The 15,493-nt window shown below is 40.3% G+C and overlaps 1 long non-coding RNA gene across 1 annotated transcript; it reads right to left on the bottom strand.

Moving 5' to 3' along the window:
• Positions 1 to 12,936: 12,936 nt before the first annotated feature.
• On the bottom strand, positions 12,937 to 13,957 carry LOC114547665 (uncharacterized). The gene is made up of 3 exons (XR_003691253.1): positions 13,663 to 13,957; positions 13,272 to 13,332; positions 12,937 to 13,024 (listed from the first exon to the last, which is right to left on the bottom strand). It is a non-coding gene; the product is annotated as an uncharacterized LOC114547665 (long non-coding RNA).
• Positions 13,958 to 15,493: the final 1,536 nt, after the last annotated feature.

Genomic DNA, 15,493 nt, shown 5'->3' on the forward strand with positions numbered 1-15,493 from the left:
CATATACACTGCACGCACCTGCATTGAAACACTTCCCAAGAAACAGAGTGATTGTTAATGGTATCGATAAGCAATTTCAGGCTGATTTGGTCGATATGTCTGAATATTCAACGGAAAACGATAATGTGCACTATTTATTGACATGTATTGATGTGTTTTCTAAATATGCCTGGGTAATATGTCTTAAAAACAAATTGGGTCCTATTGTGACAAGTGCCTTTAAGGAAATATTGGAACAAGGACGCATACCCCAGAAGCTTCAAACAGACGCTTGAAAAGAATTTTATAATAAGGTTTTTCAAAAATTGATGACACAATATAAAATTCACCATTTTTCCACATCGAACGAAATAAAAGCAAGTGTTGTTGAGCGTTTCAATAGGACTTTCAAAACCAGAATGTGGAGATATTTAACGGCTGTTAACTCGCGCCGATATATTGAGGTAGTACGAGATATGGTTGCTGCTTACAACTCGGCATACCATAGGTCAATAAAAATGGCTCCGTCCGCCGTACGTAAAGACAATGAGAAAACTGTCTTTAACACTCTGTACAAACTGAAACCACATGGAACAGTGCTGTTTAAATTTCAGATGGGGGACACCGTTAGGATATCAAAGCACAGAGGCATGTTTCGTAAAGGTTACGAACAGACTTTTACAGATGAGTTTTTTACAATATGAAAACGTATAGGTAGAACTCCTCCTGTTTATATACTGAAAGACAATAGTGGGGAGCCGGTGACAGGTACCTTTTATGAGGCAGAGTTACAGGCTGTAATTGTAGACAAAAACAAAGTGTTTAAAATTGAGAAAGTGCTGGCTCGAAAGAAAACAGGACGTAAAAAGCTTGTACTTGTGAAATGGTTAGGATGGCCGGAGAAATTCAATTCATGGATATCTGAAAAAGACATAGTTGATGTAAGATAAAAGAGCGGGGCCGGTCTTGTAATATTAGTCATTGTGGTTTGTTAGTGAAAGGTGTTGGAGCTATGAATAAGAACGGATTTTTTGTTACGCTACCTAGTAATGCCTCACAATTAGTTTATCCAAATAATAAGATTTGGCAATTCAGAACAAAACTGGCTAAACCGATCATATTACAATCGCCGTATGAAGTTGGTCTTATTGAAATTCAATATCCCAGGGTCTGGAATAGTTTCACTGAGAACGATGCCAAGGTTGATTTCATCAACACGAAAACGAAAATGTTCAACAAGCTAAGACTAACAGTTGGTTCTTATATTACGATCAACAGCATTGTTAAAGAATATAATATGAAATGTGCGGCTAACGCAGCCCTAGCCCACATAACTATGAGCCACAACCCTATCACTAATAAGATTCTTTTCACGGGAGGAGACGGCTGGAATATTGTGTTTAGGGGACGTCTGGCCGAAATTCTTGGGTTCATTCCAGACTCTGTGTTCAAAATTCACATTGGCCCCCATTTAAGATGTGCAGCTCCACACCCTGCCGATATTCATGGGGGTCGTTATAATATATTTATTTACAGTGACATTGTGGACTACCAGCTAGTCGGTGATAGTCATGTACCCCTGCTCCGTTGTATAAATATCTCTGATGAGAGCAAACGTATGCCCACTCTAAGTTACGACAGTCCTCACTACACATCGTTGTCACGCTCGACTATTACTGATATTCAGATAGAACTACGAGACGATCAGAACCAACACATCCCTTTCTCATACGGAAAAGTAATTGTCAAAGTAAATTTTAGACCTGTGAAACAGCATTAAAATGATGAGGAAAGCGTACACAACCGATGATGGAAGATATATGTACTACTACATGAATCAAGCTGGTGGGGAGTTGCCGGGATTCATAGGCTCCAGCACACAATATGAGCATGGATTAGGGGGGATATTCAGAAATTTATTTCGAATGGCTGTTCCACTTTTAAAAAAGGGGTTTAATATAGCCAAACCCCATCTGAAAACAGCAGCAAGTGGTTTTATTGGCGATGTTGTGACTAATGTCAGGAACGCCGTGGCATCCAGACAACAGGGCAATGGGCCCATGGTGTACAGATGCAAAGCATTAAAAAGAAGCCCGCCAGGATGTGGGCGTAGCCGGACTGTGAACAAAAAGCATAAAAACACCACCAAAAAACAAAGGATCGTCAAAAATAAGGCATCTGTCAGTAGGCGCAGAGCTCCAAACCGACGCTCTCTGGCTCTGACAAAAGACACATTTTAATTTTACAGAATCAATCATCGCGTTTATTCATAATCAGTCCGAAGAGTGTGTGAAGACAGAATTGGATCTGTTTACAGTACCGTACACACAAACATCTATCGAAAAATCAACATTTGTAGAAGTCCCCCCAATGTCAGCTCTAACGGACGGCGGTCCTATTGAATTTTTCATTTCGGCTAGCGGAGAGGATTATCTAGACCTTAACGATTCATACTTGTATACACGTGTAAGGATTACAAACCCTGATGGCACATTGTTGGCTAACGCAGCCAATGTAGGTTTTATAAACTATCCTGGATGCAGTCTTTTTTCACAAGTAGATATAATGTTGGGTGATAGACTGATCACACAGTCTTCAAATACGTATCCTTATCGATCCGTTATAGAATGTCTTCTGAATTATGGAAAGGACACATTGGCTACGCAATTTAGCACAGGGCTATTTTGTAAGGACACAGCGGGCAAAATGGATGAGACCTCTATCACAGGCGATAATTTGGGGTTGACACAAAGGGCTGAATACACATCCGAAAGCCATATTGTGGAATTAATAGCACCAGTACACGCAGATTTGTTTTTTTTCAAGAAAAACTGTTGCTAAATGGTGTGGACATGTCTCTGAAATTCATCCGTTCAAAAGATGACTTTGTACTAATGACCCCTGGAAATGTCCAATTCGCTGTGAAAATAATGTCTGCTAGTCTATTTGTCAAGAAAATAACAGTGGCACCGACTGTTAGACTAGCTCATAGTCGTGCCCTGCAGCATACTAATGCAAAATATGCTATTGACAGAGTAGCTCTAAAAACCTTCTCAATACCTACAGGCACACGTGTTTGCAACCAAGAAAACCTATTCATAGGACAGATTCCTAAATTTGTAGTCATAGCTTTCGTAGATAATGAAGCATACACAAGATCGTATGCCCGTAACCCCTTTAATTTTGGAAACTATAATACAGAATTTATTAGCCTTTATGCAGATGGACAGCCTCACCCAGCCCGTCCTTTTCAGCCCCTTTTTCAAAGAGGGCAATATGTACGGGAATATTATCAACTGATTGAATCAACAGGACGCCATTTAAAAGAAAGGTCACTAGCCATAACACAAGATGATTTTGGGGCTGGTTATACTCTATTTTGTTTAAATTTGGAACCTGACGGTGGGGGGTCAGGAAACGTTTCACTGATTAAGAACGGTAACGTTCGCTTTGAAGTTCGGTTCAGAAATACCCTTCCTAGGACTGTGACCCTTATGTGCTATTCCGTTTTTGATTCTGTAATCGAAATATCTAACCGAAGGCAAGTCCTATTGGATCACTACTAAAGATGAATACAATAGAACTCACTAGCGTTCTCAGAAAAAGAATGAATAGAGACACAAATTTCTTAAGAGTAATGCCATGTGATCATCTCCCAAAAAACGTCGTTTGTAAATTACCTGCTATGCTCGTTGTAAATACACAGCCCAGTAATATGCCGGGTGAACACTGGCTAGGTATTTACATTACAGAGAACAAGCATGGTTTGTTCTTTGATAGCTTTGGACATCCACCTACCTTTTTTCCTCAGGAAATTAGCAATTTCCTCTTAAAAAACTGTGTGGAGATCAAAAACAAGTGCAAAATAATTATTCTACAACATGTGGACAGCATTTTCTTTTTATGTCATATTCAGAAAAAGATTCCTTATACAAAAGTATTGAACATGTATGGTACTAATCTTGTATGCAATGATACAATGGTCAGCCATTTTGTTAGCAGAATACATCCAGATGTGTGTCACGATCAGAAATTTAAATGTGTACAATGTTCATGCGCCACCTATAGGTAAAAATTGTGTAATGATGTTTTTTCAAAAATAAAGAATGTGGAATATACTGGTCTTACAATGTCTTAATTTTTGTATTCCTTTTTTATTTTTTAAAACAAATGATAGAGAAAAAAATGCATTCAACAGATAAAATTAATGTAAAACATTCATTTAATGTCACAGGTTTACATACAACACAGCATTTTCATATGCTTGAAGAAATTACCCCCTCAATGGAAAAAATATTAATAAAAAAGAAAATATAAAATGAATGTCACCAGTTTACATACAACACAGCATTTTCACATAGTTGAATAAAGAAAACACACCTGAATAGAAATATAATAATAAAAAATAGAAAATGTATGTAAAACACATTCATTTAATGTCACATGTTTACATACAACACTGACTTTTCACATAGTTGAATAAAGAAAACACACCTCAATAGAAAAAATAATAAAAATAGGTTTAAAAAAATATAAAGTAGTGTAATAATAGAAAATAATAAAAATATGTTTAAAGTAAAATATAAAAAATTAGTGTAATAATAGAAAAATAATATAAAAGATTAAAAACTAGCCCAACGAGTCTTAGTAACGGAGGGTGTAATACTAAAGGTTCTAGGAGTACTAGTTGCTCGTAAATCAGATGGCGTACCATGTATAAATACAGGGGCCATTCTTATTGCTCTAGGAGTGCGAGGGGATCGTAAAGCAGTCATAGGCGTTTGTGTATTAGTTTCAGCTGATGCAACCGTTTTAAAAGCCTCAATAGAACGGCGTACCATCGTGTTTGGGATTACGGATAGTGGCACATTTAAGATAGCTAACGTTTTTAAAAATATGTTCCACCCTTTTGGTCTAGAGTGGTCTGGAACATTATTATGGGTTGTGACACTTTTCAGCAGATCATACAGATGACTGCCTGGCACATTCTTATTTTCAACAACTATTTCCCCTTGATTTTTCCAAGATAACTGGTCATTGTGTCGGGATAATGAAGCCAATATGTATTCAGCATTTCTTTTGTTTCTTATTTTCTTCTTCATCTTTTGAATCATCCTTTGAATCAACTTCAGGCATTGATAATGTAATCACACTTTTCTCGCGTTCACCCTGTTTTATCATGACTAGGTACCTCTGTAGAATACTTGAATATCTTTTAGCTTTTTCATATACATCAATGTCAGGCTGTTTCAATATATCACTCATGGCTCGGTCCAATTCACTTTGTACAGACTGTCGCAGAGATACATTTGAGGAGTCCGATGTTTGAGGATGCTGTAATGCCGCTAATTGATTTTGTGGAACAAAAAACATTTTCTGAGTGTGTTCCATCTCAATTCCTGTTGATAAGACTTGCTATGAATGGGATAGCGACCCCCAGTAGAGGCAGTAGAAACCCGCCTGTTTGATTGATTGTCTTTTTTTTTTTTTTTTTTTTTTTTTTAACTTTTTTATCAGCTATTAGTCTAATAACTTTCTTCTTCTTCTTTAACAGCTTGTACTGAATATTAGACAGTGGTATGTGACCTCTTAAGACATTCAAAGCTATTTCACAAAGTGCATTGATAAAGTCTGAACTAGCGTTGCTCACAATGACACCTCTCGCTCTGGGTGACGCCTTATGTAGCATGTCTAACAATGTAAAATTCCTCTCCATTCGGCTTGACATTATTACACCTTCTTTTTTCTAGGAACGTATAAAACCTGCTGTGGGGATATCAGAGCTGTTCTGAGTCTTAAAATATCGGGGATTTATAATCTATCAATAGATAGCCAAAGGTGTAACTAGTGGCGTTGTTAAAAGCCTCTAAAAAATATTTAGTATTTCCGGGGAACATTTGGCGTGCCAGTAAGCTTATCTGATGTTGATCTCTAGCATTTTTGAAAATAATCATATAGTTTGTGTTCAAACTGATTGTACGACTAGCTTTACCTTGAATAAACAGATTCTGCACTAAATATATACAACTAAGACGTCTATGATGGACATACTGGGTGAAAACTTTTTGAACTTCCAAATTATCACAGGCTTGATTCATTAAATCGTCTATAATGAGCAAATTATTCTTAGTAGTAGGCAAGAGTGTCTCGTTGCAGAACGATTCCGGGAGACCTTGTACAAAATGTATATTCACTGTTTTAAGCAATTGATCGTATATTGGTTTCCAGCATGAATAGATGTATACAATGTTATCGATTTTTTGTGAAATAACAGAGGACATGTTTTCAATAATGTCTTTGACAAAATATGTTTTTCCACAATTAGAGGGGCCGCTGATAACAAGGCTGAAAGGGTGTTGAAGCCTACCATCAAATCCTGAAACATCCCTAGTAGCCATGAGGGACGGTTGTATAGTCTTGGAGCACACGTCGTTTGTTGTAAACCACCTGTACTTTCCTTGTCAAGGTGTCGTTTTTGAGATGGAACTGTTTTTTGTCGCGCTTTATTGTGAATGCTGTTGTGGTCAGACGGTTAGGAGGCTGCTGCTTGGTCACAAAGGATTGAACAAGACCAATTAACGATTCATGTGTAACCACTTTGGCATTTGCAGCGTTAAGGGTTACACCCTTGCATTTAACTTGTGTATGTCCTTAAGCGGTCCTATAAGCATAGCATTTAGGACCCCCCGAAACAAACTCCGTTATATAATCTTTGGTAGGAGCCCCGCAGATTTGGGCGCTATTTAGTTCATCCGTTAAATCGCCAAGGTAAGGACCTAGAGGAGGGATCCACTCGCCGTCTCTGCTTGTGAACAAAATGCTGTCAGTGTCACAATATAGAATATGTTCCTGCAGTTTATCCAACAAATCATACAGCTCCATGTGAGCATAGGCGGTGGTCATGGCTCCTATAAAAACATTCACGTCTTTTACTCTGGATGCTACCCCGTCACTGGACAATCGCTACATCTGGTGAGATGAATGAGAACTGGCGAACATCAAAAGTGTCGCTGAACATGAGCTGTGTGAAGCGGGATGGTTCTGTTATGAGCTCAGCAGTAGTCATATTGCTACGCATGGCAAATTTGCCCCAAAGACTATTCAGAAGCAATTTATTTGTATGCCTGACAGCTTTGTTAAAACGTCTTCCGTTTTGATATGTCCAGGGTATCCTGAAGCCTCTTGCTTACGTTTAAGAAATGTCTTAACATAGGCTTTAAAAAGCTGATCAGTGTTTTCTGGGAAATGCCAAACTTCAGGAATGGAAACAATCTTGTACCCTTTCTCTACGGCTTTCTGTAATTCAAACGTCACCCAAACGCCAGACAACATCCGCTCTTGATCGCTATGTGTGCAAGGTGTTGTTTGATTCATCTGAATGGCACACGCAGCACATAGGGGGAACATCAGTTTACCATTACAGTGGTAGGGCAACACAGGGTAATACAGGCCTCTGGGGGGTGCTACTGTACATTTCACAATGCCAAAGTATGTGTTTATGTCATCAAAATCCTTGTGTATTATTTGGGGATGTCCTATTGGATAATCTCTTTTGGACTGAACAGTTGGGTACAGACTTGTGAAATCATAGTATCTGATTTTTTCATCATTTTCTACCTGGTGGTACAGCTTCATAGCATTTGTTCGGCCTCCAAAGAGGGATTCTTGTGGATTGAGAAGCCCTGGCTTTTCATATGTTAACATGAACTCCTTAATGTCTGGGTTATTGTCCACAGCCTCCACATCTCCAATCACATTCCCACACCACCACAACTTTTAGCTGATGCTTATTTTTTAGAGCAGCCACTCTGTTATGGAACTCAATGCACAGATCACCCTTTGTTTTTTTTTGTTTTTGGTGAAAGGATTGATTTCACCTGGCGCATAGCACTTATCACAGCCGTGAAAGAAGCCGCCATTAAATTCATAACACGTGTGTGGCATCACAATAGCCATCTACAAAGAACTGACCGAATGACTTTTCACCTCTGTTCAGAGCGTGCTGTATGTCAAGGCCCTCTCTGTCTGCAACATACTCTAGCCACTGTATTGAAATGTCAGAACACGTCTTGTTTTGCCTAATGTAGGCACCTTCGTATGTCAGAGCAACAGTGTCTTTGGGGAGGAACAGCGTTTTAAATACACCCATACATGAGGAGGCCAATGTAGCGTATGCAAACGGGTTGAGGCCTGTGCACTCGTGGAAGGCCTCTCTGTATATTTTGCATGCTTTAATCAAAACCGTTACATCGTTAACACTATAGCTAATACTAATAGCTGAGCAGCTCTTTTCGAAAGTCGAAAGGTGTGTCACGGAGCGTAACGTACCACTCCATGAACGTTTTCTTAGACACGTCACTCATAGCATCATAACCATATAGAGCAGGTGCAGGATACGGCCCAATATAATTCTCATTCTCGCGCTTTTTAAATTTGTGTGGGAAGAATCCTTTGAGAAGATCGGAGAACCCCATGGCTGCCGGGGTTTTAGATAGAGCCATAGGGATAAAACTGAACGAATCGATCCAACACTGATTGAAAGTAGAATCGATCATCAGAAGCACCCTAGAACCGTGCATAGTAATAGTTGGACAAAGTTTCTGACTCACCAGATACTCTAAAACTATATAACTGTCAAAACCTGATTCATTGTGTGCTATAAAAGTATAGCCTTTGTATTTCTCCTGTCTGTAGTTCTTAATGAATGATGCGACGCAGTTTGATGTTTCGTAGCAGTTTTTTTGACCGTCCATATCCATAACGCATACAAAATTAGCTTCATGGCGCCCATATTGATAACGTGTTTCGAAATCATAAAAGAGATACTTGTCACTACTTTCTTTGCGTTCGAGGGGCTGAATAAAACACTTGTGTGTCGTAGCACGTAAAGGCTCTCTACAATGCAGGCATTTCGGTTTTTTACAGCTGTGTGGATTTTTCAACACACGATATGTCGCATGACAGGACTCGTAATATTTGTTTTTATCGCAGGGTATAAGGCCGTGTTTCCCATCGGGTTTTTTATGGTTTTCAAAACACTGTTGCGATTTGCATATGCGTCTACAGTCTGTGCATTTAATGGTCTTGTCAGTTATACAAGCAGTGTAACACACATTACAAAGCCAACTACAACTGTGCCCCAGAGGGTTCTGGTAGGTCTTGTAACACCCATCGCAAACGTACGACGCCCCAAAAAAAGCCGTTTTATTTACGATGAGATAATAATGCTCGTCATGCAAATACAACCATGCTGTTTTCACATCTGGTTTGTCGTGCGTTTTGAAAATCGCTGTTTTTTTACATCCGGCTACATGATGGAATATCACAATTTTTATTTTCAAATGTTTCTGAAATCTGTCAACATCAGAGAACGAAACCTCATGTGTGTAGTCAAAACCCAAATCACTATGCAGCTGCTTGGCATAATTCATCTTCTCATCATGCGACAATCTGCTGTTTACATAATGTGCCAGGCAGAGAGAAAAGCAGAGATTGTTGTTACCAGCGTTATTCTTGGGATTATACAAAGCATTACCTTTTTCTGACAATATTTGATCGTAACCAATGCTTCCTAGTTTTCGCCGCCGCCCAGAATTCCCTCCCGACATATGGCGTGCAATTGTCACAATTAATTCTAAAGAGTCATCGGTCAGTGAATTATCGTTACTCTGCATAGCTTGTGCGACTTGCTCCAGAAATGTGTCTGTGTTATAGCCATCGCTTGAGCTCAACATGGTTTGGATAGGTACATCTACGGCCGGACCCCTTAACTCAACATTTAAAACGCTGTCCTGTGTTGCATTGTCCAAAGCCCTCTCTATTAAACCTGTTAGGGTGCTATACACCCTTTCAGGCACACTACCAATATCAGTCAAATCAATATTTCGCAGGTCGACATCTTGACAAAATTCAGCAGCATTAAAGGAACACGCAGACTTATTGGAAATTTATCTTATTCACCGTAACCTCCAGAGTTAGACTAGTCCATACATACCCTTCTCATCTCCGTGCGTGCTGTAACGCTGCCTGACGGTTCCAGCATTAGCTTAGCCCAGCACAGATCCTGCAGGTAACTGGTTCCAACTAGCCTACTGCTCCGAATTGTGACAAAAGTGACAAAATAACAGAGTTCCCGGTTTGTTTACTGTTAGAAGACAGCTGTGTCTCATGTTACGTTGTTTTTTGTACACGCTGTGACTCTACAAATCACAACTTGTAAATAGGAACATGTTGGCGTTATTTTGTCACTTATTGGGAGCAGTAGGATTACTGGAACCATTCACCTGCATGTTCTGTGCTGGCCTGATGCCGCTGGAGCGGTCAGACAGCCTTACAGCACGCACGGAGATGAGAAGGGTATGTATTGACTTGTCTAACTCTGGGGGTTACGGTGAATAAACTAAATTCCCAATAAGTCGGCGTGTTCCTTTAAAAGGGGGTATCTGTCTGGATGCTATTTCAGATGTTACCTTAGAAACTCTCCCCGCACCGCACTGCACGCCACCCTGAGAATTTTCTGGGGGTGATGGAGGGGCACTATAAGTGCTTGTGGACAGTTGGGGACCGGACTGTTCATCTGTACAGGATCGTTTTGATGGCGGAACACTCGGAAAACATGCAGGTCTCTTATTACCCTGATCTATGCCTGAGGGGGTTGTATTTGGTGATTGTGTAGCGTCTGTATTGGACTGTGTATTGTTGGAATATACGCTTGAAGGACCATTATGTGACAACTGTTCAGGAGCAGGATTATCTGATTCTTGTGTTTTCTCACTGTTGCTTTCACTAGCGCTATCACTAGGCATAGATTGGGCCCAGGCTTCAAATATTTTGGCATGTATCGCACACAATCGTGCAAAATCCTGAGGATTGCTTACTGCTCTTGTGTAATCGTCCTCGCATGGCCATTCTAGTTCCTCATCACTACTATCGTCACACCCCCCTAAGGGTTCAGATTTTTGTTTTTTTGGGTGGGGGTGACATTTTTTATTATTTTATATATTTTGCACAAACTATAGCCTTTTTTAACACTTTTTTACTGTGGGGGCATATTCATTGTCTTTTTAAGGCATACTATCATAGGTACAAGCAGTGTATTGAGAGAGCTGACCTGAGTGGCAAGAGTTGTGCCAAACCCTGTGACCAAATCAACCAAATGCGTGTTAGCTCTGACCTGACTGGCCAGAGTTGTGCCAAAAGGGCCAAAGTCTGTGACCAAACCAGTCAATTGTGTGTTAGCTGTTTGCAAGACATCTAATTTATTCATAAGAGGTTATTCATGGTTTTGTTTTCGTAATTCGGCTAATTCTGATTGTATTTGTTTATAATGGACATCCGACGCAGGTTGTTGAGGTGTAGTGTTGACACAGTACTAAAAAAGCTCTTCACCCTGAAGCAATGTTACCTGCTCAGGACCTCCTAGTTCCCCACAGTGTTCAAACTGGTTGTTAGTAATATAATTAGGTACTGCTTGCTTATCAAGGAATGGAACGTTAACCTCTAATACATTTACAGGATTGGTTATTGAGGTATTACTCCTGTTACACTTTTTATCTGACACAGTTATGACAGAGGTGTGTGGTATACAGCTGACATAATCGGTGCCTTCCTCTGTGCTATAGATACAGTTAAAGAGGTATTCACCTACATTATATTCAGGGACCTCCTGCAAAGCTGCCTAACTCGATTGGTGGGCTGTAAGCGGTGTCTCTGTTAGTCCGGTGTCTTCAGACCCTTCTCCTGTAGCTTCCCGATTTGTTTGGTGTGATGTAGCGGCTGTCGCTGTTAGTCCGGTGTCTTCAGACCCTTCTCCTGCTTCTATGGCATGGATTGTCTAGAGGTATAACAACATATTTTTTGGTTAAATAAAGACACACACACACACACATGCGCACACACACACACGCACACACACACCCACCTCATCAGATGTCTTTTGTAAAGGGGTATCCTTTTGTTCCCTCTCAATGGAGACACTTGGTGGCTGGTAGGGCTTTGGTGTACTATGTGTGAAATCACACTTAGACGACGACCAATGCAAGGACTCGAAGTCTTCGCTCGCCATTAGTTGCTAAAACAAAGGAAAAGCCTTTTTTAACAATATATACATTTTATTAAAAAAGCTTTTATAACACAATGTAAATATATTCTGCTAGATACAAAGGCGTTTCTCACCTCTGCAGCGGTGTTAGGATCGCCAGATACAGTGTCCGGGTAAGGCGAGTCTGGAACAAAGGAAGTGCGGCGTCTTTTGGGCGGGAAACCGTCTGTGTATGTCTTCACAGGCTGAAATAAGCATTAAATTAGAAAAAATAGACATCCGTTTCTGCTCCACGGGGGTGACTGTGTGAAATCGTCCTCAGGCGTCAAATACAATGAAACTAAGTCTTCCGTAGACTTTAGTTGCTAAAACAAAGGAAAAGCCTTTTTAACAATATATACATTTTATTTAAAAAGCTTTTATAACACTATGTAAATATATTCTGTTAGATACAAAAGGGTTTCTCACCTCTGCAGCTGTGTTAGGATCATAAGATACAGTGGGCGGGTAAGATGAGACTGGAACAAAGGAATGGTGGCTGCTGTTGGGCGTGAGGCCTTTCTGGTATGGCTTCTCAGGCTGCAATTAGCATTAGATTAGAAAAAAATCTTTTTTTTAAATACAACACGTTATTTTACTGTTTTCCTTTTCAACTCACCTCAATAAATTGCTTCTTAGGCTTACGATGGCGAATGTTTTTAGGGGTAGCAGCTTACACAAAGAGGGGCATAGAAGCACATGTTCTTTTAACAGGGTTGATTTCAGCCACATGGGCTAGCGAGTAGCCGTCGCCCTTACGGATCCTTTGTTCAGGGGCTGATTGTCTAGACACAGAATATTAGATGACTATAAACACAGTGATAAATTAAATAGTAATAAATATTACATCCTGAAAGAGATAAATAAACCATAAATACCTGTTTGCAGCGTTCTTATTCCTTATTAAATGGGCCTTTTGTTTTATGTTCTGTCGTGTTGGGGTCTGTAGGATTGGGCTACACCGCGCTTTTTAAAAAAAAAAAAATAATGAATGAAAACACAGTACTAAATCAATTAATGCTGTAGTGTATAATATATTTATAGGTTTTTATCTTGTGGTATAATAGTTTCATCAACTAACACAGCTACGTTGTCCCAGCTCTTTGTAGAATCACCTAATGACGCAAACTACATTATACAACAAAAAAAAAACATTTTTAAGTCACAAATGACTGAATGAATTAAATACCTTACAATTTTTAAATTTACTCACCAAACGCAGCCATTTCTGTAGAAACGAATCCTCTTTCTTCAGATGTCTTTGTTGAGGAAGACTGAGAAAACGAGGGAAAGTTTTAGCTAGCCGCTTAGCTACAAAATGCAGGTAAAAAAGTGAGCAGCCAGTCTTGAAACAAGGGGTTTTAAACACCACAAACCAACCCCTTTATGACAATTTAACACTCACAACAATAGACCTCACATTTACAAGCTAAGCACTGGTCTAACACGAGTTTTTAACACTTTTTTTTTACTAGCGTCATATGGTACAACCCACCAGCATTACGAACACACGGTCAAAGTTTTAGCTAATTCATGAATGACTGAATGAATTAAATATCTTTGAACATTCTTAAACACAAGATTTGCTTTTTAAATTTACTTACCACTTGTAGGTATTGCTGAAAAAACGAAACAGCGTTGCTTGCACCAAGAAGAATTAAAAAGTGAAACTCCAGAGGGCATTTTGATGTGGAAAAACGTGGTAGCAAGCTAGCTACCAGACTAGCTAAAAAAGCATCTAAAAAAGAGCTAAATAGCATGAAACAAAAGGCTAAACAGTGCACTGCTGAAAAACGAACCCTCGTTGTTTTCACCAAAACATAAGACAAACTCCAGATGGCCTTTTGTTGTGGAAAAACGAAACGTGGTAAAAAGTGAGCTACACGCCTACGCACTATGAACGAGTGTCTGCCGTCGTTAGCTGGATAGCTACGTCTGTGAGAGTCAGCCTCCACTCAAGGGCACCAGACCCCTGTTGCGGTGAGGCGGACGACCGCCCTACCTAGGTCATCACGTTCGCGAGATGCGCTCCCATATTTGGCCGCTAGATGGCACTTGTGGGGCGCCGACGTTCGACCGCTACGTCATTACGCTCGCGAGATGCGTGTGCAGTTTCGACGACGAGATGCGCTCCCATATTCGGTCGCTAGATGGCACTCGCGGGGTGCTGACGTTCGACCGCTACGTCATTACGCTTGCGGTATGCGCGCGCAGCTTCGACAATTAGATGCACTACCATATTACGCCGCTAAATGGCGATCGCGCCATCACGCACGCTCATATCATCAGATTACATGGCAAGTTTGCGCGTGCGTGTGATGACGTCACACATGCATGCGCAAACTCGCCAGGTTATTACTACTCCCATTCATTTCTTATGGAAAACAGCTTTTTGCTCAACAGCGTCCAAGTTATGGGACGGAAACACCCCAGACCAGTGCAGACCTGTTCTGCAATGTGGTAATAATGAGACACACCTCACTATAAATTAATATTTTGCACCTACTATTTTATATGAATTTCTTTACGATCCCCATTAATTTCTTATGGAAAACGGCGTTTTGCTCAATAGCGTCCAAGTTATGGGACGCAAAAACCCCAGACCAACGCAGACCTGTTCTGCAATATGGTACTAATAAGACACACCTCATTATGAATTCATATTTTGCACCTACTATTTTATTTAAATTTTTAAAAGAATGCCACTTATTTCCTATGGAAAATGGCTTTTTGCTCAATAGCGTCCAAGTTATGGGACCCAAACACCCCAGACCAATGCAGAGCTGTTCTGCAATATGGTACTAATAAGACACAACTCACTATAAATTAATATTTTGCACCTACCATTTCCAGGGTTCCTACACATTTCTCATTTCAAAATTCCATACTTTTTTCATACTCCTAGTAAACTGGAGTTGTTGCAGCTACGTGTACAAGCGTCCACTGAGCTAAAACGGCAGTTGTTGGAATAAGTTTTAGAGTGCCTTTGTGCCTCTTAACAGACACAAAATACAATTAATATATCTTTGCCACATGAACAGGGCCCTAACATGACAACAAGATGCGTTTTCAACTCAGACATTGTTTAAATTCACCTACCCTGTCTTGATTGAGGGAAGTTTGGGGTCCCCTGCTGGAGCTGCTCCCCCCGCGACCCGATACCGGATAAGCGGACGAAGATGGATGGATGGATGTCTTGATCCTGCCAGTGGGTAGCTTGGCCTGTTAGCTGCTAGCTGTTAGCTGCTATCTGCCGTCCGTGATAACTCCCGCAGCCAACAAAAATCCCCCGAGCGCCCGGTTGTTTGGTGGATGTCCTCCAGAGGACAGATCATGCCTTCGCTGCGAAACATTTCAGTTTATTTACCTCTCAAAAATAGGTAACTGAGCACTGTTGTGGTTATGACCATATCAGTGACTATGTATCTACATGGA

The sequence above is a fragment of the Perca flavescens genome, chromosome 21, assembly GCF_004354835.1.
Source record: "Perca flavescens isolate YP-PL-M2 chromosome 21, PFLA_1.0, whole genome shotgun sequence".
NCBI classification, from domain to species: domain Eukaryota; kingdom Metazoa; phylum Chordata; class Actinopteri; order Perciformes; family Percidae; genus Perca; species Perca flavescens.